This window comes from Rhinolophus sinicus, linkage group LG10 (assembly GCF_036562045.2).
Source record: "Rhinolophus sinicus isolate RSC01 linkage group LG10, ASM3656204v1, whole genome shotgun sequence".
Lineage (NCBI taxonomy): Eukaryota > Metazoa > Chordata > Mammalia > Chiroptera > Rhinolophidae > Rhinolophus > Rhinolophus sinicus.
This window is the reverse complement of record NC_133759.1, coordinates 39,889,354-39,912,403: the sequence shown is the minus strand read 5'-3', so window position 1 is coordinate 39,912,403 and position 23,050 is coordinate 39,889,354. Positions and strand designations below refer to the sequence as shown.

Below are 23,050 nucleotides of genomic sequence, written 5' to 3'. Positions count from 1 at the left end.
GGAGCCCTTCAAAGGAAGTCTTCTTTGATCCTTAAGAAGAGTCCTCCTCTTTCTCTGGCATATTGTCGTCCCTCCAGCTGCCTCAGTTACAAAGCATTTGTCACATTATATCTTATTGAATTGTAAGCCTGTCTCCTTTACTGGGGACTGAGTCCTGAATATTAGGGACTGGAGACAATTCACACAAATCCTCAGCCCAGCCCAGCACAAGGCCTAGCACAGAAGAGGTGTTGGCTGGCTCGCTGGTTGGCTGGACAGATGGATGGAAGGATGGATGAAGGAAGAAAGGAAGGAAGGAAGAATAGATGGATAAAGAGATGGGTGAATGGATGGAAGCATGGAGTGATGGGTAAATGGATGGATTTGTGAATGGATGGAAAGATGGAAGGATGGATGAATGGATAGGTGATGGATGGATGTGTGGGTGCATGGGTGAATAGGTGGATGGAGGATGGGTAGATAGATGGATAGATAGGGGGGTGGGTGTTTAGATGGAAGGATGGATGGATGATGATGAATAAGTGGATGGTAAATGGGTGGGTGGGTAGGTGGATAGATGAATGAGAAGCTCCCAGGTAGGTAAGAGAGTTATCTTTGCTCACAATTCACTTCCACCCCAGGCAAAAAGGCTCAGGGGCCCCAAAAGGGAACCTGCAGATTCCCAGGGACAGTGAGTGATCTCCTCTTAGTCAGCAGGAGCCCCATTCAAGCCGCTCCACAGAAGATCTGCAATGTGCCTGGTCCTGTGCTCGGCACAGGATAAGTATGGGGTTTGGCACGATCCTACCTTGGATTCAGTTCTGCTGTGTCCTAGCTACGTGCACTTGGACAAGTCACTTTTCCTCTCCGGGTCTCAGTGTCTTCTTCTGAAATGGGTATATTTAGAGATTATATCACCAAGTGGCTAAGTACATACGTTCTGGCGCAGACTATGCAGCTCTGTCATTTGTTAGGGTATGACCTTGGGCTGGTCGCTTCACCATCCTGGGCCTTAGTTTCCCCATACGTAAAATGGGGGTAATGCCAGCCCTTCTCCTACAGCATTGTTTTGAGGATTAAATGAGTGAACACACATTAAGCGTTTGGCGCAGTCATTGCTCATAAACGTTAGCCTAGTTAGGAAGAGAAAATGAAATCCTGCTGGGAAATGCTTGGCTGGATTCCAGGAGCACTGAAACCTTTCAATAAGTTATGTTACCCTCAATCTCCACATGACCCTGTTTTCCAGAAAGGGAAACTGAAGCTCTGAGAGGAAAGGTGACTTGGCCCAGATCAGGCAGCAAATAAGTGATGGAAGCCGTGATTCAAACACAGGCCTGGCCGACCCTGAGCACCAGCTCTGTCCAGGAAGGTGGCAAGCTGCAGGCCTTGAGGTATGAGTAAGATTTCAGCAGGGGATGTGACGGGGCTGGCTCAAGGGGCCTCTAGGCTGGAGGCCCTGCCAGGGAAGCATGACGCATAACTGGGAAATCACACCTCTCTGGGGCCTGACCAGAGAACCAGCGGGGGGCAGCAGGAGAGTGCCAGGAGTGAGTGAGGGTAGCCATCAGAGGCTTCGAGCCGGTGATGGGCTGGTTGGACACGGGGTCTGGAAGCCAGGCGCTGGCTGTGGTGGAGGTGGAGTGAATGGTCCCTGGAGAGGGGCAGGTGAGAGGTACCGGCCACCCTGCAGGGTAGCTGCATGTGGAGAGCGCTGGCTGAGGCGCGTTTCTCCATACATGCTAAGACCAAGCACAGTGCTAGAAACCACGCTATTGGAGGCAGGTTTTCCTCCCATTTCAGTCTCAAACGGATCATAAAATACCAGTGGACACAGCCATGGCAGGCTGACCGTGAACCAGGCACACAGCTTATGAAATTACCACGATCACCGTATGAGGCAGCTACTGTTACTGTCCCCTCTATAGGTGCAGAAACTGAGGCACAGAGAGTCCAGTGGACTTCCTAGGCCATTTAGTAACCCAGGTCTGACTGGCTTCTGCTCTGCTTCCTTGCCTCAGCTGACCCACCAGGTGGCAGGTAAGGCCCTTGGTTCCTGTACTGTGGGATGCTCAGAGGAGTGGGGAAGAGGGGTGGATAGCAAAGGATGGGAAGAACATTCTGGGTGAGGGTCCCAGTTGAGGAAGAAGCGAGAGGTGGGAGCAAGCAGGGGATGGTGCAGAGCACAGTGGAATCTTTTGGGGACCTGCAGTCAAGTGTTTGAGCCAGCTAGTGAACAACACTAACACCTGGGATGGCAACAGCTCCATTTCTCATCACAGCTGATGAAGTAAGAGCAGCGTTATGCCCATATCATGGGTGAGAGGTAGGTACCCTTGCCCATTTCATGGATGAGGAAACTGAGGCACAGGTCAGGGCCAGACTTGGGCCTGGAACTTGGGACTTTTGGAGTCAGAGTGGTGGGCAGTGCTGGTGGGAAGAGGGCACAGGATCTGAGAAGTGCTCCAAGTAACAGGACAAAGCTGGGAAACCTGATCACATGTTTACCAGCTTGGAGATTAAGGCCATGCTGTCGGGGGCTTACCAAGAGGCAGGCAGGTAGCAGCAGGCCTTGGGGAGCGAAGTGGAGCGGGTGGCCTGGGCTACAGTTTCCCAGGCCATGATGTCTGACAGTCACTAGGTTTACTTAACACATTTGCTCTGTGTCGACCCACTTTTTAAAACGTCTTCATAGCAGAAGGTAACCTAGACTATGCTATGGGTCCAGGTCTAAGCTCTTTGCACGTATCAACCCTTATAACAGCCCTCAGGCCAGACCAGGGTCCCAGTGCCATCCTTACACTGTACAAATAGGGAAACTGAGGCAAGGAGAACTGCCTGAGAGCATATGGTGAGGAAGAGGTGGAGCTGGAATTTGAACCTGGACCACGTGACCCCAGAGTCCCTGGGTTTAACCTGGCTGCTACCTGACACTATTGCTTAGGCCAGCATATTTAAAAAGGAAAAGCCATCTCACATCTGAGAAACGGCTGCTCTAAGCAGAAGGTACTAGAAAAACAAATATAATAAAGACAGAACACGATTTTATCATTTTCTTTAGATGCTGTTACCTGGGAGAATTCAGAGCCAGAGACCCGCTTTTGATTTGCTAACGGGATAGGACAGCAAGCGGTGGAGAGGCATCCAGCATACCTAGCCCTGCGCTGAGCCCTCTCAACTCAGGACTGAACAGAAATCCAAATCCGCAGAGCGCGGCCCCTTCAGTGCCACACCACACTGTCTGCAGTACCTCGGAGAAGCAACTTTCCCTGTGGGCCTGCCTGAGAGGCAGCGGGAATTGGCCACTTTTGACAGGTGAGGAAACTGAGGCTTACTGTGGGACAGTCAGCCCAGTCAGGACAGAGCAGAGCCAGGCTTTAGATGCCAATCTGTACGGCTCCTTGTTCCTGCGCTTTTCTCAGCACTCTCCCACCCCTTCAGGCAGACAGCGTCAAAGATCCATTCCTTTCAAGGCTAGAGAGCCTCAGGTGGCCTCTACTCATTACTTCATTCTCTCATCCATTCATCTGCCCAGGACTCCCCTTCCCTACTGTGGCTGGCACTCTCCAGTGCCAGGGACACAGCAACAGGTCATCTCCAAGAGAGCTGTCTGGTAGGGGGACAGACTCCAAACCCAACCATCTCCTGAGAGGGGACTCTGAGGAGGCCTGCGGAGGCAGGTAACGGGCTGGGTCAAGAAAGGCTTCCTGGGGAGGTGGAGTCTGAGCTGAGTGTGGAAGGAGGAGGAGGAGCCGGCTTGGTACCAAGAGGCCAAGCTTTGCAGAGCACAGAGAGAGAGCACAACTCACTCTTGGAACTTACAGCCTGCTATGACATAGGAAGGACATGTACAGGGCAAACCTACTAACCAGCAAGACCCAGTTAGTCCTCCAAGAGACTGGGTGGCCAGGAGTCCCAAGTCCCTTTCAGATTTGATGTTAAGCACCTGGGCCTGTGTTGGGTCTGCGGCAGGTACTCCCCCACCCCACCCTCCAAAAAAAGTCCAGTCACAGAGCGGCAGAGCCAGTAGGGCCTTCATGCATGTTGGTACATGTACAAGGGGGAGATGGAGGTCCAGAGTGGGCACTGGACTTACTCAAGGTCACACAGCAAGGTGTTGGCTGACATGAGCACATACCTCAGCCCTCTTGTACCACCTCAGACAGGTTGCCTATCACTCTGTCTCTCGACCGATTTACTGAGCGCCTGCTCAGGTCCATATGGACCTTGCAGACGCAGGGATGAACAATATGACAATGACAGTGGTAATGGCCAACCTTCCTGAGCGCCTACTGTGCTAAATGCGCCAATGTATTACCACTCACAATATTTACAAAACCCTTAGATGGTGAATACTATCGCGATTCCCTTTTTACCTGGAAAGAGCCCAGAGAAGTAAAGTAACTGGCCCAAGTCCTCACAGCAGGTAAGTGGCAGAGCCAGGATCTGAGTGCAGGCTGTCTTGCTCTGGACCCCCCTGTAGCATCGTGAGCCTCTTCGTCCTCCTAAGTCACAGTGTGCTCTCGGAGACCACTGTACATCAGGACAGACACACCAATTCTCTAATTATGTGGAAGATGCCCCAACGGAGGAGACTGTGGCCCAGGTGGCAATGGCCAGCCCTACCACCTGGAAATTGGTGTCATCTCCAGGCATTATGGCATTGTGTGCTCAGTTGTACCTTTTCCTTAGTAGCTCTTGGCCCTGAACTTTTAGGTATGTCTGAGGAGAGAAGAGACTGACACACCTGGCCAGGCTCAGCTGCCAGCCCCCGGGCCAGGAAGGGCCAGCTTCCAGCCACACCTGGCTCACAAAACTGATGCACGTACCCCTCCACGCCACCTTGCCTGGTGATGGCCCAGGGGTTGGCAAGCAGTGTTCTCAGCCTCCAGGGGTGCTCCGCTCACACCTGCCTCTACCAGCCTGTTGGAATGTAGAGCCCTGGCTGGGCCAGGAAGCCCAGGTGTGGTAGGTGAGGCCTAAGCAGGATGGGGAGCGGGGTCTCCAGTAGGAAGGTGGGGTGGCGTTGGAATAAGTGACTGCTGTGTTTGAATCCTGGTGCCGAACTTCCTCACTGGGAAATTCTGGGTGAGTCTCTGGACCTTTCAGAGCCTCTGTTTCCTAATCTGTGAAGTGGGGATGCTGCTGCCAACCCCATGGTTTGAGTTGTGAATATTGAAATGAGAGAATTTGAAAAACAACTATATCAATTATATCTCCATAAAGCAGGAAGTTAATTAAAAGTTGTAATAAGTAAATGAAAAGCAAAGCAACTAGTTAGTGCCAGGCACGTGATAGTACCCACAAATAATGTTTCCATCTCTGTGGGAGCCTCGACTGCTTTTCAACCTCATTCAGTATTCAGTCTTGATGAACAGGAAGGACGGCTTATAGGTTTGGGATGAGGGGGATTCTTTTTTTTTTTTTTTAATTAAAGTTTATTGGGATGACAATTGTTAGTAAAGTTACATAGGTTTCAAGTGTACAGTTCTCTAATACATCATCTAGATATCATGTTGTGTGTTCATCACCCAGAGTCAGTTCTCCTTCCATCACCGTCTATTTGAACCCTTTTATCCTCATCTCCCACCCCCCTCCCTGGGTTGAGGAGAAGTCTGAGAATCAATCTAGGATCAATGGGAAAAGGTCCCAGCTAATGTTGTCTGTCATGGACCCAGGAGAGAACAGAGAGGTGTGTGTACCATGGATTTGCCATTCTCTTTTCCCCCCTCTCTTCTGTCTTCCCCTCTCTTCCTCGTCAATCTTTTCTCTCTTCCTCCAGTTTCTATTGGCTCTACTTTCAAAACATATCCGGAAACTACTCACTTCTTGCCATATCCAGCCATCATACTCTCTCTTGCTTCCACCCTTGCCTGCCCTTTTAGACTTTTTCTCACAGGGTCCACAGGGACCCTGTTAAACCCTAAGTCAATCTTCATCTCTCCTCTGTTCAGCAGCCCCTCCATAGCCCCCACTCACTTGGGGTAAAAGCCAAAGTCCTCATAGTGACCCACAAAACGTTTACGGTCTCACCCCCACGACCTCTGAGACCTCATTTTCCACTCCCTTTCCCCTTCTCACTCTGCTCCAGTCGCACTGGCTTCCTGGTTGTTGCAATCACAGGTCTCTGCCTCAGGACCTTTGCACTTGCTTCCCCAGCCTGGAAAGTTCTTTCCCCAAATACTCACATGACTCTCTTTCATTTCTTTGGCCTCTTCTCAAACGTCCTTTTGTCAGTGTGGTCTTCCCCCTGGTTAAAATGGCAACAATTTCAACACCCTCTCAGTCCCTTTCCTGCTTTATTATTCTGTTTACTGCTTACCACTTCCTAATGTGCTGAGTATTTTGGTTTTTCGTATCATTTTTCCCCTCTAGTTCTGCCTCTGTGCTCAAACTCCATGCTCCAGATACCCCTGGGCCCTCGCATTTTCCCCTCTATCAGGAAAGCAACCCCTCCCACTCCACCTGGCTAATTCTTTTTCATCTTTCAGGTCTCTGCTTAGACATCTCCCATTTCTGGAACAGTCCAGCTAGTGAGCCTTCTAGGGCAGGCGTTGTGTCCACGGTGCTGCCTGAGGCCTAGCCTGTAGTAGGCACTCCATAAATGCTGGGAACGGTTCATTCACACCTGGAAGCAAAAGAGCTCACGTCATGCTTTCTGATCCTAATCTGCTTTCCCTTTCCACACCCTTGCTGTAACTTGGGGAAAGGTGTCATTATTATTAACACTGAATGAATCCTATATAACCCGTTACAGTTCCTCTGTGAAGCACTTTGCGTTGTGATTCCCTATCTGCCCCATGGGACTAGCAGCTCAGAGTTTGCTATTCTGAGTGGCTCAGGGAGGTGAGGGGACATTCTCCAGGTCCTACATCTTGGCTTTTCTTGGCCAAGGAGACAGAGCAGGCATCAACCCTGGAGGCCGGGGAAGATCCTCATGGCACAACTGAAGTCCTGACAGTCAGTGGGGGTCCCCACAGATATAATAGCTAATATAGGGGATCAAGGGCTAAACCATGGGGTCTGCAGGGTTCCTCACAATCTGGAAATCTTAATTATTTGGAGGCAACTGGTAAGAGGACAGAGGAAGCTGGGCCCAGGGTAAGAAAAGGAAGATGGGAAATCTGGGTTAGTTCTGCCCACACCAGCACTCTCGTCCTGACCCTGCAGTTCTGCTCCGTAGACTCTGCATGGAATGTGCACACGCCAGATCCCATCAGAACATCTCCCCAGAACATTCCAGACCTTTCCCATGGTTGGAAGGGTGGATGCCAGGCAGGTCCTTTTCTACCTGGAAAATCTCCTCATCTTTCCTGCCCCAAACCTCTTTGAAATCATCTGTGGCCCATCTCACTTTGTCAGCGCCACAGGGGAATTTTCAAGATCATTAATGTTTCAAGCTTTAAAATTCAAAACCTGTTCAATTGTAAATGTTCCAAATACAGACAGAAATCTTCCCCTAATGCTTCACGTATTTTACAAACAAGACTGACATGGCTGAGCTTTCCTACTTAGGCCATACTGTCTCCCAAAGCACTAGCTATAAGCAGGGAGGGTCACGGACAGCGGCACCCATGCTGAGTGTCCCCAGCCTCTGTGCTCCTGTAGTTCTTACATTGACCTGCCCCTTCCGTGGCATTTTGTTTTCTAAGAATGGCCACATCTCCCATTGTGTGGGCTCATCTTATGACGTGACTTGGACACTCCTCTCTTTGAAAAGGAAGGTACACATTTTCTCTCCCCTTGAGTCTAGGTGGGCCTGGGACAAAGACAGAACGATGCTGTGTGACTTCCGGTGCTAGGTCATAAAGGTACTGCATCTTCCATCTAGTTCTTTTGAGACGATCACTCTTGGAATCCAGCCACCATGCTGTGAAGCAGCAGAAGGGATCTCTGGAGACCCACATAGAAACAATCCAAGGCCCCAGACACTTGAGCTGAAGGCTGAACAGGAGCTGGTCAGCAGAGAGGGAAAGAGTATCCCAACAGAAATAGCATGTGCAAACGCTCAGAAGCGAGAGCATGGCACATCCGGGCAGCGCCAAGAGGTAGAGGGTGGGTGGAACATATAGTGGAGGCCCGGGGTGATGAAAACGATGGCTGTGGCCAGGAGGCTGGCTGAGATGGAGGGATTAGGGAGCCATAGAAGTTTGTGGCCAGATGATCACAGTGTTTTAAAATGATCTACGTGGCTTCAGCTGGGTGGAGAATTCATTTGAGGGGCTGAGCCTGGCTGCAGGATGGGAGTGAGGAAATGTGTACCAGTGGGGGTCTAGATGAAGCTAGGGGCAGTGGGGGTGAAGTGAGAGAACTTTAGAGGTGGGCATGAGGGGTGATAGCAGTCAGGGCTCAGGCTCATTTTATTAATTGTTAAAGCCAGTGTGGATGTTGGCCTGGGCGGAGGGGAGCTGGGGCGTGCACCAGTAGGTGTGCCAGCCTCTGACCCATATCAGTCTCTGACAGCAGGACAATGACTTGGGGTCAGAGATGTGGGCCATATAGAGTGTGAATCCCAGAGGCCTGCAGTGCAGGCTGTGGGACTCTGGGCTACTCACTATCCCTTCCTTAATTACAATCCAGGTAATAATAACAACGGTCACTACTGAGTGTCTCCTGCCTGCCAGTCTCTCACTAAATCTCGGTGGCCTTTGTGTGACTATGCAGTATGTACCTATTTTATGATGAGGAAACTGAGACTCAGAGAAGTTAAGTGACCAGCCTGAGGCCATTCAGTTTGGAAGTGGCAGAGCCAGGATTAGAAACCATTATCTTTTAAGGGCTGTGGAATCCACCATCCTCTGGGAAGGTGGATGAGCAAACAGGACTGGCATTTGTGGATCTGAGAGGAGCTTTTGGAGGGAGGATGCAGGCTCAGAGACATTTCACTGGAATGTCACAATGATTGGGTCTGAGCCAAAGTCCGGACAAACTGAATTCCCAAGAAGCAATGATCCCACTGCTAATAAAAGGTCTAAAAGCTGGGTCCACGCTGAGCTGTGAGAGGAGGCAGGGGCCCAGGTCAGAAGGGGGGCAAATCAGCGATGGTCTGGAGCCAGGAGGGACTCCTAGAAAAAATTCTGCCTGAAGACCTGCTGCCTCCTTGCTGACTCCTTGTGGAGTTGCAGCTTTCTGGAGGTTCCGAGCCTGATTTTGGCTGGGGTCTGGTCTTTAATGATTAAATTGTCCCTGGGGAGCTGGGGGGGAGTTGGCTCAGCAAGGCACAGATGGTCACTCCATCCTTGTGGGGGGCAAGGATTAGAGCTGCATGGATTACATCTCTGTCGTGGAATGTGTCTCCCCTGGGCGTGCTCCTCTGTCCCCTGGACTTGTCCTACCAACCTGGCTGCCTGGCAGGTCTCCTGGGGAGCGTTATAAAATCTGACACCCAGGCCCACACCAGAATCAACATTTTCAAAGCACTTCAGTTGATTCCAACATGTAGCTAACACTGAGAAACAGGTGGTAAAAGCACTACCTTGGAGTCACACAGGTGGGGTCAACTCCTGATTGCTTCCACACTGGGTGACCGTGGGCTTGTTGGGCAATCTCTCTGAGCCTCAGTCTCCTTCCACTGGGAATGACATTCTCGTCACTCTGCAAAAGGGATTAAATCATATAATTTGGGCAAATTGCCTAGTACTTAGAGCTCAAAACCAAAACAAAACAAAAAACAACAACAAAAAAAACCCCAGCAACTAAAACAGTCATGCTGACAGCAATATTCCTCTTGCCGAGTGGAAGGGAACACTTTTACTTGGTACTTAAAAGGAGCGTGTTGAAAAGGTGCTTCTGGAGCAGAGCTCAGAGGCTGAACCCACTTCAGTTGAAGTCTCCACGCAGTGTGACTTGCTTTATATTGTCCTCCTCCATGGAAGGCACTGAAACAAAGGCCGTTATTGTTGCAGTGGGCCGTTAATTCGATGTCTGTGTGGGAGAACAGGGGCTCCTGTGGTGTTTGGCCCACTGCTGTTTCCGCAGAGAGAGGTCATAACCATGACAGCTCATCAGAAGCTCCTCTGCCCCTGGGCGTGTGTTATGCAGGGGACCCTGCTCACTGCCCCACTTGTCGTGCGGGGCGGCCTACAGGGTCTCTGGTCCCGCTCCCCACACAAGAACACAGGACATGGTGAGGCCAAAAAGAAACACCCACGGAACCATAGGAAGGGGAGTCATACTAGTATATTCTCGCTGGTGGCACTATAGTCTCACTGGAGGCTGGATCCACACTGTCTGCAACCCGCCATCCTAACTGCAATCCACGCTTGCCAGCCCAGCCACCATCTTCTTGCTAGCCCCCATTTTTTTCCGCTAGCGTAGCCACAGCAGTTATATAGTGGCCAATGGCTCACTGGTTACAGCTGACGCCCAACTAGCCACAGCTGATGGCCATCCAATCACAGTTGATGGCCATTTACTACCTGAGCCAGCAGCTTTCTATGTGAGGCTGAGAGCCTGGAAACTGCTTTCTGGGGCTCTGTCCCCACAGCGTGTCTCTGCAGCACCCTCCCGGGGCCCCAGGATGGAGGTAGAGGAGGTGGGAGAGCAGGATGCTGTGCAAACACACACCATGTGTTAGGCCCTTTATGTAAACTTCATGAAACACGTGTGTATCTGGTGCTTACTAGTTGCTACATTGTGTTCTAAGCATGTTATATGCATTTTCTTATTTGATCCTTAAAATCACCCTATGATGTCAGCACTATTAGCCTCCATTTTACAGGTGGGGAAACTGAGGCACAGAGCCGTCAAGTAATTTGTCCAAACTCACACAGCTGGCAGGGTCATGATTTGAACCCAGGCCAGCTGGCTTCACCAAGCTCACGCTCAAGCACTCCACGGTGCTCTGTTTGTTATCAGTGTGTTACCAAACTTGCTCTTCAGGCCGCACGCTAAGGATGATTGCCAACACTCTATAGAGGAGGAAACTGAGGTTGTGGGGGCTGAAGACCCTAGCCACCCAGCTGGCAAGAGGCAGACCTGGAATTTGGCCTTGGTCTGTCAGGCTTTAAAACCTATCTTTGACTGTGTGTTCTGGGGTTGTGAGCGTTAGTCATTCCTTGATTCGCTTGTTTCTTCATTCATCTCCCTTCCTAATCAGCAGTTATTGAATATCTGCTGTGTGCCTGGCCTTGTTCTGAGTGCTGGGGAAGCAAAGAGGAGACAGGCCCTCTGACCTCTAGGCCCTTCCAGGTGGTGGGGCAGACAAACAAGCAGCCACGCCAGGGTTTGGAGAAGAGACTGTTTCTGTCTGCAGCAGTCTGTCAGGGCAACCCTGAGAAAGTGGTTTTCAGTTGGGTATCAGGGGATAAATAGCAGTCCACCGGAAGTGTGAACTAGGCAGAGAGAATGGCAAATACAAAGTTATGGCCGTGTGAAAGTGTGTGCTCTATTTGGGGACATCAAACAGTTTGGGGTCACAAAGATGGTAGCGTGCATAGGGGTGGATGTGATGGGGCGAAAGCTGCTCAGTCCTGTAGGTGAGAAATGAAGGGGCCTAAACAAAGAAGGACAGTGGCAGGAGCTGGAGAGGGAAGGGTGTTTAGGTTGGATGAAAGCAGGAAAGGAGGTTGATCCCTGAACTTCCTGAAATGGGCCCCATCCTTTTGTGGAGGGGGAGAAAAAGACTATGCAGGGGAGTGGGGCTTATCGCAGGGCTGGTAGGAATGAGGGCCTTGGGAGAGAATGGGCGTGAAAACATGCCATTTCTGACCAGGGCCCTGGCTAAGGCTGTGAATCACCTCAGAAATCCCAGCTACAGGTGTCAAAGGCAGTGAACTCTACTGAGAGGGCTGCAGTAGAGAGAAATGGCCCTGGATTTGGAGTCCGTGGTGCTGCTCCATCAGTCCCTAGACAAGTGACCTTGGGCAAGTCACTTCTTTCTAAGCCTCAGCTTCCTCTAGTGTAAAATGGGGGCCCTAATATCCACATCTGTCAGCCTCACAACCAACCAATCCATTACCTGGCCCTGTCTTTTTTTCTTTTGGAAGTGCTTAGCTGGTCCCGTCCTCAGTATCACATTTGGCCCAGGTCCTCACTCCAGCTTACTCCTTCATCTCCTGACATTCACACTCTTACCTGTCTAGTGCATTGCTCACTGATGCCCCGCCCCCTTCCTGAGGGAGCCTTCAGGGACACATTTCTGACCCTGGTGCTCTCCTGCTCAACTGCCATGGCTCCCTATAGCTTCAAGGAAAACAGGTCCTGAGTACTCTGGGCATTTGTCAGGTTAGCCCATGCCTACCCTTCTGTCTCATCACCCACCCCTTGCTGGGCAGGAGCCTTGCACTTTAGCCACGGAGCACACAGGCCCTTCTCCAAAGAGGCCACACTGTCGTCATGCCTCTGGGCTGAAATGCTTGTCCTCACTCTGTCTGGGAAAATTCCCACGACCCAGGTTAACATCTGTGGAGACGAGATGTATGCGGAGGGAACAGGGGAGCCTGGAGGGAGGGGAAAGGAGAAGTGATGGGATGTGACGAGCACCTTTGGCCACAAGCGGGGTTCTCATCCAAGTTGGTAGCCGGACCCCAGGGCTTAGGGGTGGGCAGCCAGCCATGAGGAAGAGGTGAAGTGACCGGGCAGGACCCAAAGTACAGTTTCCCAAGCTGCCAGGAGTCTGGAATGTACAGTCCCGTCCGCGTCTCGTCTGCGGTTGGGGAAATATTTAGCTGAAAACAAACACTCTCATTCCTGATTAAGGATGATGTCAAGGACCCTCTGACCCACATTGGAGGGCTTTGCCCTGAGGATGGAGCCTGGCCATATCCCTTCTACAGGAGGCCCACCTGGACCATGCTGTGTGATACCCTGTCAGTCGCTCCCCCTCTCTGTGCTACTGTGTCTGTTGCCTCCTAGTCAGGAGAGAGACAGGACCCTCCAGAGAGGTCTCTGCACACTAAGAACTTTTTCTTCAGGTTGTTTGGAGGCTGTTTTCAAGGTGCTAGAAACATCTGAAGAGGGAAATGCTCTGGAAGCAAACAGATCCCTCGGGTAGGCCTTGCCTCCTCTACGAGCTTCATTTGCTGACACTTCTCAATTGCCAATGGCCTAGAATGGCATTTTGCAGAAGTGGGCACTCCTGAGAACTCAGATGTACAGATTTGGGAGGAACCCAATCCAGGAATGCCTTTCCCTGACTCCTGTCTCTCTCCTGCCTACACACCTCCCAGGAGGGGATGCTCACTTCCTGTCCAAGAAACGCCTAATTCAGCTAGAACTGGCTTCCCTGTAATTCTCCCTCCCCTGCCACCATGTCTTGCCCTCCTCTGCCCCCAACACCCCTCTGTTCCTCACCCTGAAGACAGCAGTGCAGAGGCTGCTGTCTCCAGGTCAGAACCTGGCTCCCCGCTGCCGCCCTGCTCCTGGGTGAGTGGTCCCATCTCTCCTCCTCCTTCTTGGAGATCCTGATAGTCCCGCATCCTGTTGGGCAAGTTGGGGATGAGGGGAAGGTAAAGCAGAAAAGAAGCATGTTTAAGGGAGCAGCTTTGAGCCCAACATATGTGTGTTCTAATCGCAGCTGTGCCATTTTCTGGCTGTGTTGCTTTTGGCAGATGTCTCAAATTCTCTGAGCCTCAGTTTACTCACCTGTCAAGTGGGAACAATGAAAGCATCTAGCTCATGGGGCCATTGTGGGGATTAAAAGAGATAAGTGATGGGAGACCTTCCTGTGGCTATCCTGGCATATGGGGCTCTTCACCACCCCACCTCAACCTCCTCTATCAACCCTGCCTTTGCACTGGCACTCAGCCCAATGGGATGGCCCCTTCCTCCCATCATGCTGTGGTCTTCCCAGCACGTGCCTTTGTATGTGCTGTTTCCTCTGTCTGGTATGTTCTTCCTCTTCTTGGCCTGGCCAGCCCGCACTCTTCCTTAGAGGGCCCCACTCCAGAGCCTTCCTTTCCTCTGTCTCAGGCAGAAGGACTGGCCCCCTCCCTAGCTGCCCACAGTCTCCACCCTGCAGAGGTTTTGAGGCAGAATAACTGGGATCCAGGGCTTGATGGTAGTCCTATATCCAGATCTTGTCCTCTGAATGAGATGCTTTTGCTCCCTGAGCCTCATTTTGCCCCATCTGAGAAATGGGGACAAGAACCAAGTTCTTGTTCTGTGCTCTTTCACACCCTATATGACCCACAGAGGTGACTCTGGTGTGCAGGTACAGCTTCGCAATATGTGCATTTCCTGGGGAAAAGAAAAAACAAAAAACAATTAGGGCCTAACCCTTGGGGCTCAAGCAGTGGGGTTACGTAAGTTCCGAAACGTATTTTTCCCTGTTATTATGACAAACTCCTGGAGCCTTGAGTGAATGGGCCCTGGAACCAGTTCTTGCTTCTGTGCTTGTTGGGACATACACCAGAATGAATTTAATTACCATCTCAGGCCTCCTTCCAGGTGGGCCCTGCCAGGGCGCCTCCCTCTGGATTTCATTAAGTCTCCTGTCAACATCTCCTGCTCAGCGCTGCTGCTGGTGGAGCCACAAGAGAACCGGGTGCCTGCCCCAGCCCCTCATGCTAGGTTTTGTTTACCCTCTTCTTCCCACAGATTCCTCCTTAATAACCCTGGAGACAGGAGTCTCCCCGGCAGGGAGGTGGGAGACAGGATCTGAGTGGAGGCACTGAGGCAGCTCCCCTGGCGACGTGGGCAGTAGTCGGATGGCACCTGCTAGAAACAAGCTAGGTTTGTAAAGGAATAGAAGGAACATCAGTCAGCTCCAAGGGGTCCAAGTTAGTGGAGAAATCTAAGGTTCTGGAAGCCATGTGTTCACTGTTTTGTGTCATTAGGGATCCATGGAGGAGCTTCTGAACACAGATAGAGGCTGAGCCCTGATCGTGGTCTCAGACTGACTCCTCATCCCACTCATAGCCTGGTTGTCAACAGCCTCAAATATAAACTGAGCCCTGGTCCTGATGATAGCCTGGGCCCTGAGCTCTGGCTCTGGCTCCAAACTGAGCCCTGCTCCTGATTATAGCCCAAGGCCTGAATTTGTCCCCAAAGCCCTAGTTCTGCTTATAGACCTACCTCTGCTTTGGGCCGTAGACGGAGCCCTGACTCTAGTCATAGCCCAGGCTGTAACCCTGAAAACAGGCTGAGCCCTGATCCTGGTCATAACCTGGGCCTTCACTCTGGTCACAGATGGAACTGGGTTTCAGGCTGACACCTGATCTTGGTCACAGGCTGAGTCCTAGTTTGGGCCATAGACTTAGGCTTCATCCTGCTCTTAGATAGAGCCCTGGCGCTAACCACAGACAACTCCACAGTCCTGCTTCATGGAAGGAACTAAGGCCTGACACGACTGTATACTCAGAACTGTTCTTGGCCCTTCTCTGAGCCCAAACGTTAACCCAGATGAATTGTAACCCAAGTTCTAGACTGAGATCTCAGCTCTGACCCTGATCTCTAGATGACCTCCAACCAGAGACTCTGATCAGACTGAGCCCTGATCCTGCTTAAAGACTGAGCACTAATTTGATCCCTGGATGACCCATAGTCCTGGCTCCAGGCTGAGCCCTGACCTGGTTACAGACTGAGCCCTAACTCCAACCCCAGGCTTAGCCCCAATCCTAAATGCTGCCAAATCACACACCAGGTTCTCAGATTCTATTTTCTCAAAACTACCCCTTTCAAAGTATAAACCTGTCCCCTGAAAAGGAACAAAGACAGACCATTAGTACTCATTCCTGTCAAGATGTCCTTGAAGGAATGAATCAGGAAACTAGCCTTGAGAGGCAGGAGACAGAGGGAAGCAGAGATAATTGCTTCCAAGCAAGAAACTGAGCTGGGTCGGTGGTTCCCCTGAAGGAACAGGAAGAGGGAAAGAGAAAAGATGGTGTTGGGGGCAGGGGAGCACACTGTTCCAGACTTCCCTGTAATGATGGGGGTGGGAGCCTTTTACTGTGCCCTCCTGAGAGCCATTCATCCATTCATTTACTCAATAAACACGACAGAGCACCACCGCCAGCTTGCATCCATTCCACCATGCATTCAGTAGGCATATATTATGTGTGGGAGAGCCCTGTTGGGTGGGCTTCTCAGTGGGTGTCTCCAGGATTATAAACTACCCTCTCCCCTCTCTTAAATTACTACCTCGATTGTAGGTTCTGAGGGCATTGGGAGAGGAGTCTTAGAGTCAGGAAGAGGTGGCAAGTCACCTTCTCTCTTAGAGTCTCAGTTTCCCCTTCTACTAATGGGCATTTGTGCAGGGTGAAGGGAATGACAGTTAAGAATATACCAATGCAGTACTAGGCATAAAGTCAGAGCTTAATCAATGCTGCCCCTTCCTTGACTGCTAGTGTGGAGGGAAGGAAATCCTCACCATTGGTACATATAACAACACAAACTAATGGTGACAGAGATTGCCCCTTGGAAGGTCAATGGCTGCTGGCTGGAAGGCTGGGCCTCAGTTTCCCCATCTGTAAACAGTAGGGTTGGACTTGATAATCCTTCCATTCTAGCTACCCTTGGACGCCCCATAGCTGGATTTCAGGGTAAAAGGGGATGATGGAAAACCCCTGAACTTGGATGTCGTTTCAGCTGCTCTGGATGTTAATCTGTTGCATGGCAGAATCCAGGACAGTTATAAAACCTGGCCAGCAAACTCTCCCCACCCCGAGGGACCCACAGGCAGTGTCTGGCCACAGCATAGCACACCAGCCGGGAAGTCCCCAAGATCACACTGGCCTTGACCCAGGTTCAGCAGATTTGGGTATGTCCTCAGGAAGTCAATTCTCCCCCATTGAGAAACTCTGGACCTCAGTTTCTCCACGCCTCACGTGGAGCAGTAGAAGGAGCACAGCCTTTGAGGGGCTGATGGGCTCAGTGTGACTATTGGTCTGTCCCTTATGAGCTGGGGGAGCTCGGCTAACTTAGTCTCTCTCAGCCTTAGTCTTCTCGCCTGGATAATGGGATGACGAGAGGTTGATTTTCGGACTGTGATTGAGAAGTGGAGGGGATGGAGACAGCTGGCTTAGGCAGCGCAGAGTATACAGCAGGCACACTATCATTGCAGGCCGGTGTTACCACTCCTGGGCTTGAGCTGGGATTTACACGCTGTGGTTCCTGGGGTGTGTCCATGGTGGCTGGAGACAGGGGGAGAAGGACCAAGCTGACTGGACTCAGGACCTTGAGTTGTTTTTATCCGATGGGCTGCTTTGTAAGAATTCATTTGGAGAAAAAAGGCTGAAGCTAAAAGATACTACCACAAGAAAGTTCAAGATCTCTGAGTTAGGGCTGAAATGCTGTGATTGACAAAGGACCTACTGTGTGCAGGACTCTGGGCAGGCTTTGGGGAGGGCAAAGTGAGGCTCTCCCGATTTTTGGACTGTGCCCATGATCCTTGCGGTGTATGAAAGGGCTGGGCAGAATGGGGGTGCTTTCAGTCCATGGCAGTGTTCATTTCTCCTGTGGTTTCCCGTACAATGGTTCGCCAACAGCTGCCTCTTAAGAAGCTCCACTGTGCCTCACAGCACGATAGGTGCTCTCCCTTCAGCAGAACCTGTGATAAGCAAACAAGAGGATAACCAGACAGGTGGGCACTGCTACTTCTCTCCACGTTTCACAGATGGGGAAACTGAGATACCGAGCTGTGCCACAACTTTCCGAAGGTCATGCAGACACTGAAAGGTAGCGCCGGGATTCACAGGCAGGGCTGGTGGTTTCAGAGCCCTGGGTTGGCCTCCAGCCCTCTCCACCCCGATGGTCAGAGTGAGGCTGGGTGGCCCCTGGGTGGTTATTTTTGCCCATTTGTTCCCCACCTCGTGTGTTGTTAGAGGCACTTGGAATGGAAGAAGTGCTTGTTTGTTCTGAGTACTTTTTCCTTGCAGGCATTTTGTTCTGTTTTGTGGCCAACTCCAATGTGCCTTTGTTAAGCCAAAGGGGAAAGAAATTTGTGGCCGGCGTGTGACCAAAAAAATGAGATGAGCAGATGTGAATAAGGGGGAAGGGAGACCAAGATGAGGTGGACGGAGTCTACGAGGCAGGGGAACTCAAGTTCGCTGAGCATTCGCTATGTGCCAGGCACTAAGCACCATGCTCTCAGGTGGGCATTACTATCCCCATTGCATGGATGAGGAAATTGAGGCAAAGTGGCTGGTTAGCTGTAGAGCCAATACCGGCAGCCAGGGGTGTGTCACTCCCTGTGCTCTTTGCAAGGCCAGTGAGTCCCTGTGGTCCTGGCACCATTTCCTCCAGCCCTCCTCAAGTGTTCCTCAGAGACCCTGCCCAGGAGCACAGCCTTCCCAGAAGGGCTCTCCAGGGCAGCATCTCAAGACTGAGATTAGCCTCACACAGGACCGCAGCACACAGCACAGGCTCCCAAGAGCCTCCTGCACAGCGGCAGTTGGTGTGGTTGTCAGCAGTACTGGGACTGAGCCAGACAGACCTGAGTTTGAGTCCTGGCTTCACCCCCACTCCCTGTCATGAATTTGATCATGTTCTTTATCCCTTCCGTTTCATATTCTGTGAAATGGGGACAAGAAACCTGTTGGGGAGACAAGGACAACTACAAAGAGGAAACTAGTAAAAATGGAAAGTGGACTAAGGGTCTGTCCCGCTTTCTGACTATCCCCTACAGACTCCAGGCATGAGACAGGACACTGGAAACAGAGGCTCCATCTGACAGACCCTCAGGGCCAGGTCTTGTGTTGGGTGTGGGGCCATAGGGATGGACGAGGTGGGCGCCCTGCCCTCAAGGAGCTCCCAGTCCAAAAGGGGAGGTGGGTTAACTCTATCCGGTCTAAGGGAAGAGGTGGACACTCCACCTAATCTAAGGGGGGAGGCAGACAGACCACTCATTCCAAGGGGAGATTCAGATGTTATCTAACCTGGGAGGGGGGAATAGACACCCAAGTCAGTCCAAGAAGGAGATGAACACTCCATCCATTCTAGGGAGAAGGACGCACTCTGTAGTGTTTCCATAGTGGCTCAGAGTACAAGGTGGGGACATGAAGACACATGCATCCTTGATCATTTAACAACTATTTAGAAAGCACTTTCCGTGTGCCTGGCCTCATGCCAGGTGCTGGATGAATGGGTGAGCTGACAGCCTTCGATGGTAGTTGGGCGTTATGGAAAGAGGCAGTGAGGGTGGAAGGCTAGGATCATTTTGGGGGTTCAGAATTCAAAGTGGGGTGTGAACCTCTGATACTTCCTCACAGGGCTGCAGATGTCAGCAAACCAGAGCCTCAGAATTTTCCCTTTCAGTCTTTTCTTCCCATGATGCTCCTCAGGATAGGACAGCATACAGTTAGTTATCTGCTGTGTAACATTGCACAATATCGCCCGTCTCTTTCGATTTAGGCACCAGACACTTGGAGGTTTGTCTCAATGATCTATTGATGCATCAAATACATCCCAAAACAGTGGCTTAAAATAGCAACCATTTTCTTAGCCCTGTCATCTGGTCTGGGTTAAGCTGGACACTTCTGCTGGTTTTATTGGGGCTCACTGAGGCAGCTGCACACACCTTGGGGTCACATAGTGGAAGATGGCACCCCTTAGGTCTGGGCTAGTGTCTGTTGGCTAAGCCACACGTCTCCAGCAGGCTAGCTCGGGCTTCTCCATCAGATGCAGCTTTCCAGAACAAACACCAGTATGCAAGCACTTTCTAAACCTCTGCTTATTTCACATTTGCTGATGTCCCATTGGCTAAAGCAAATCACATGGCTAAGCCCAGAGTCAGTGTGGGAGGGGGCTACACAAGGGCAAAATACAGGGAGGTGTGATTCATGGGGAGCCATTACTGTGCCAGCCTGCCACCGCCTCCCCAGGCTTTCCTGCCTCTGCACCTATGTCCAGACTGTTCCTTTGCTTGCTATGCCCTGCTTGGCAGATTCCTACTTGGGTAAGTTAGGTGGCTTCTCTGTGCCTCAGTTTCCTCATCTGTAAAATAGGGCTAAGGAGAGTGACTTCATTCAAGAGTTATTTTGAGGATTAAATGAGTTAATATGTGAAAAGCTCTCAGAAGAGTGCCTGGCACAGAGTATGTCCTCAAGAAATGCCTGCCATTACTATCATTATAATAATTCTTAGTATGATTATTCCCACACTCATTCTTCAAAGCTCTGCTCACGGGGTCTCCTCCTCCCTGAAGCCTTCTTGGATTCTCCCCAGCCAAGCCTCACCCCCGGGCCTGGCCCTTTCCGGTCCGCCTTCCCCTTATGCATGGGATTCCTGAGGGAAGGGAGACCCACCCAGCACAGGGCCTCTGCGAAGACAGTCCCCAGTGACCCCATTTGACAGAGGTGGAAACTGAGGCTCTTAGAGATGAGGTGATTTGCCCAGGTCACAGGCTGGTAGGTGGGTGATCTGGGAGTTAAATCCAGGCGTGACTCTAGCATCTGTGTTTGCCCACCTCACTATCCAGCGCCCCACTCGGTGTCTACATGGGCCGATGTTGGGTACTTAAAGGGAAGCCTCTCAGTTTGAGGGAGGGAGGTCCGGATGCAGCTAAGGTGAGTGTGGAACCCAGAGGGGCCCCTGGCCTGCTGGTGTCGGCGCAGGCTGCCTAGAAGACATGAAATGAAATAAGGAGAAAGAAGTGCAGAGAGGCAGAGGCGATGTCCCCGAGGCCACAACCAGGTTGTGGCAGGTCACCCTGACCATGTCACCACAGCCTTTTCCATCCTGGCCACATCCCCGTGGGTCTCAGGGATGTGACTTTAGCCCCATCCACCGGGGCTACTTCCTGGGCTTCCAGGTACTAAGCAGCTCCCCCGTCCAGAGAATGGGACGGTGCAGCCCACCTTCCAGGCTTTCAGGCCAGTGCATGTGTCACTTAGACACATTTCCCTGGCTTCCGTGGGGTCAGTGTCTGCCTGGAGCCTCCAGGCTAAGGGAAGAAACCCCACAGGCCTGAAGGATAACACCTGCCTTAAGCCTCTGAGAGCTGGACAAAGGTAGGTTGTAAAGGAATTTACCTCCTCTGAAAGGTTGGGCACTGCCCCAGAGAACTAATGACTCCACGGAAACACGACCTGCCCACCTGCCCCTGTGTCAATAGCACCTTTCACTGGGACCCTGGAATGGTCACTGAGTGACTGGGCAAGTCACATCCCCTCCCTGAGTCTTGGAAACCCCACCTGTAAAATGAGAGTGAAAATCACCACCTCATGGGGTGTGAAAATCACTGCCCCACTGCCTGTCATTCCACCATTATTGCACATTTAGTCTGGCACGTAATAAGTATTGCCCTGGGCTAGAGAAGCTGGTTTCCACCCCCCGCCCCCAGTTTTTAAAATTGTGGTAAAATACACATAACATAAAATTTGCCATTTTAACTGTTTTGTTTTGTTTTGTTTTAAGCTTATAAGAGTTTATTTGAGCCAAACGGACTACAATTTCCGGGAAGCAAAGTCTCAGTGGAGTGAGAAAACACTCCGTATCTTTACTGTTTTTAAGTATACTGTTCAGTGGAACGAAACACATTCGTAATGTGCACCCATCACCACCATCCATACGCATAATCCTTTTCATCTTGTAAAATGGAAACTGGCCCCATTAAATACTAATTCCCCATTTCCTCCGCCCCCAGACCCTGGCAAACACCACTTACTTTCTGCTTTCCCTGGAGAAGCTTTTAACACTTCTAGAATCTCCTGGAGGAAGGAGGGGCTCACCCCCAATGATCAGTTAATACATGAGGTAGCAGCCATGACCTCAGTTAGCACTTAGTTACTGCATTTATGGGGGGCTAGCTAAGACCAGGGCAGACTGCTGGGACACACCAGCCCCAAGGAGTTACGTGCAATCCAGTTATCACCTAACCTTGCTTGTTTTTAAATTGTTCTTTGTTTTATTTTATATAAGTATGATTTATAGACAGTGAAATGTGCCCTGTATTCGTTTTCCAGGGCTGCCATAACGAGGACCACCAACCGGGTGACTGAAACAACAGAAATTTATTGTCTCACAGTTCCGGAGGCTGGAGTCCAAGATCAGGGTTCCAGCAGGGTTTCTTCTGAGGCCTCTCTGCTTGGCTTGCATAGCGGCCATCTTCTCCCTGTGTCCGCACATGCTCATTGCTCTGTGTGTGTGTCTGTGTCCTAATCTCTTATAAGGTCATCAGTCCTACTGGATTAGGGCCCATCCGTATGACCTCATTTTGATTCTCCCCCCGTCTTTATTTAGGTATAATTGACAAATAAAATTGTATAAACTTAAGGCGCACAATGTCATGATTTGATACATGTATATATTGTGTAATGATAACCACAATAAAGTTAGTTACCGCATCTATCACCTCACATAGATACCTTTTTATTTTTTTGTGGGGAGAACACTTAAGATCTACTCTCTTAGCAAATTTCAAGGCTCTAACTATAGTCATCATGCTGTATGGGAGATCCTCAGACTTATTCATCTCCTGTGGAAAGTTTGTATGTGTGATCAACATTTCCACATACTCTCCCCACCCCCCAGCCCCTGGCAACCGCTGTTCTCTCTGGTTCTACGAGTCCAACTTTTAAAAATTCCACATCTAAGTGAGATCATACAGTGTTTGTCTTTCTCTGTCTGACTTGTTACATTTAGCCTAATACTCTCAAGGTCCAAGCAGGTTGTCACAAACAGCAGGATTTCCTTCTTTTTTTTATGTCTGAATAATATTCCACATATTTATACCATATTTTCTTTATCCATCCTAAGCAGACACTTTGGTTGTTTCTACATCTTGGCTATTGTGAATAATGCTGCAGTGAACTTGTGGGTACAGTTGTCTTTTTAAGATAGTGATTTCATTTCCTTTGGATATATGTCCTGAAGCAGCATTGCTGAATCATATGGTAGTTCTATTTTTAATTTTTTGAGGAACCATCACAGTTTTCCACAGTGGCTGCACCAATTTACATTCCCACTGACGGTGCACAAGGGTTCCCCTTTCTCCACATCCTTGCTGACATTTATTTCTTGTGTTTTTGATAAGAGCCATCCTAACAGTGGTAAGTTGGTATCTCATTATGGTTTTGATTTGCATTTCCCTGATGATTAGTGATGCTGAGCACCTTTTCATGTACCTGTTGGCCGTCGGCATGTCTTCTTCGGAAGAATGTCTATTCAGGCTTCCCTTTAACTTAATCACCTC

The 23,050-nt window shown here is 50.6% G+C and overlaps 2 long non-coding RNA genes across 2 annotated transcripts in view; one reads left to right on the top strand and one right to left on the bottom strand.

The window, feature by feature from the left end:
• Nucleotides 1-1,228: 1,228 nt before the first annotated feature.
• On the top strand, nucleotides 1,229-22,128 carry LOC109455182 (uncharacterized). Its single transcript, XR_002138586.2, has 4 exons — nucleotides 1,229-1,373; nucleotides 1,908-2,019; nucleotides 3,041-3,294; nucleotides 21,822-22,128. It is a non-coding gene; the product is annotated as an uncharacterized LOC109455182 (long non-coding RNA).
• LOC109455175 (uncharacterized) overlaps nucleotides 10,103-23,050 on the bottom strand; it is a 92,849-nt gene continuing 79,901 nt past the window's right edge. The window contains exon 6 of the long non-coding RNA XR_012489686.1: nucleotides 10,103-14,157. This is a non-coding gene — a long non-coding RNA (uncharacterized LOC109455175). The remainder of the gene's footprint in view (nucleotides 14,158-23,050) is intronic.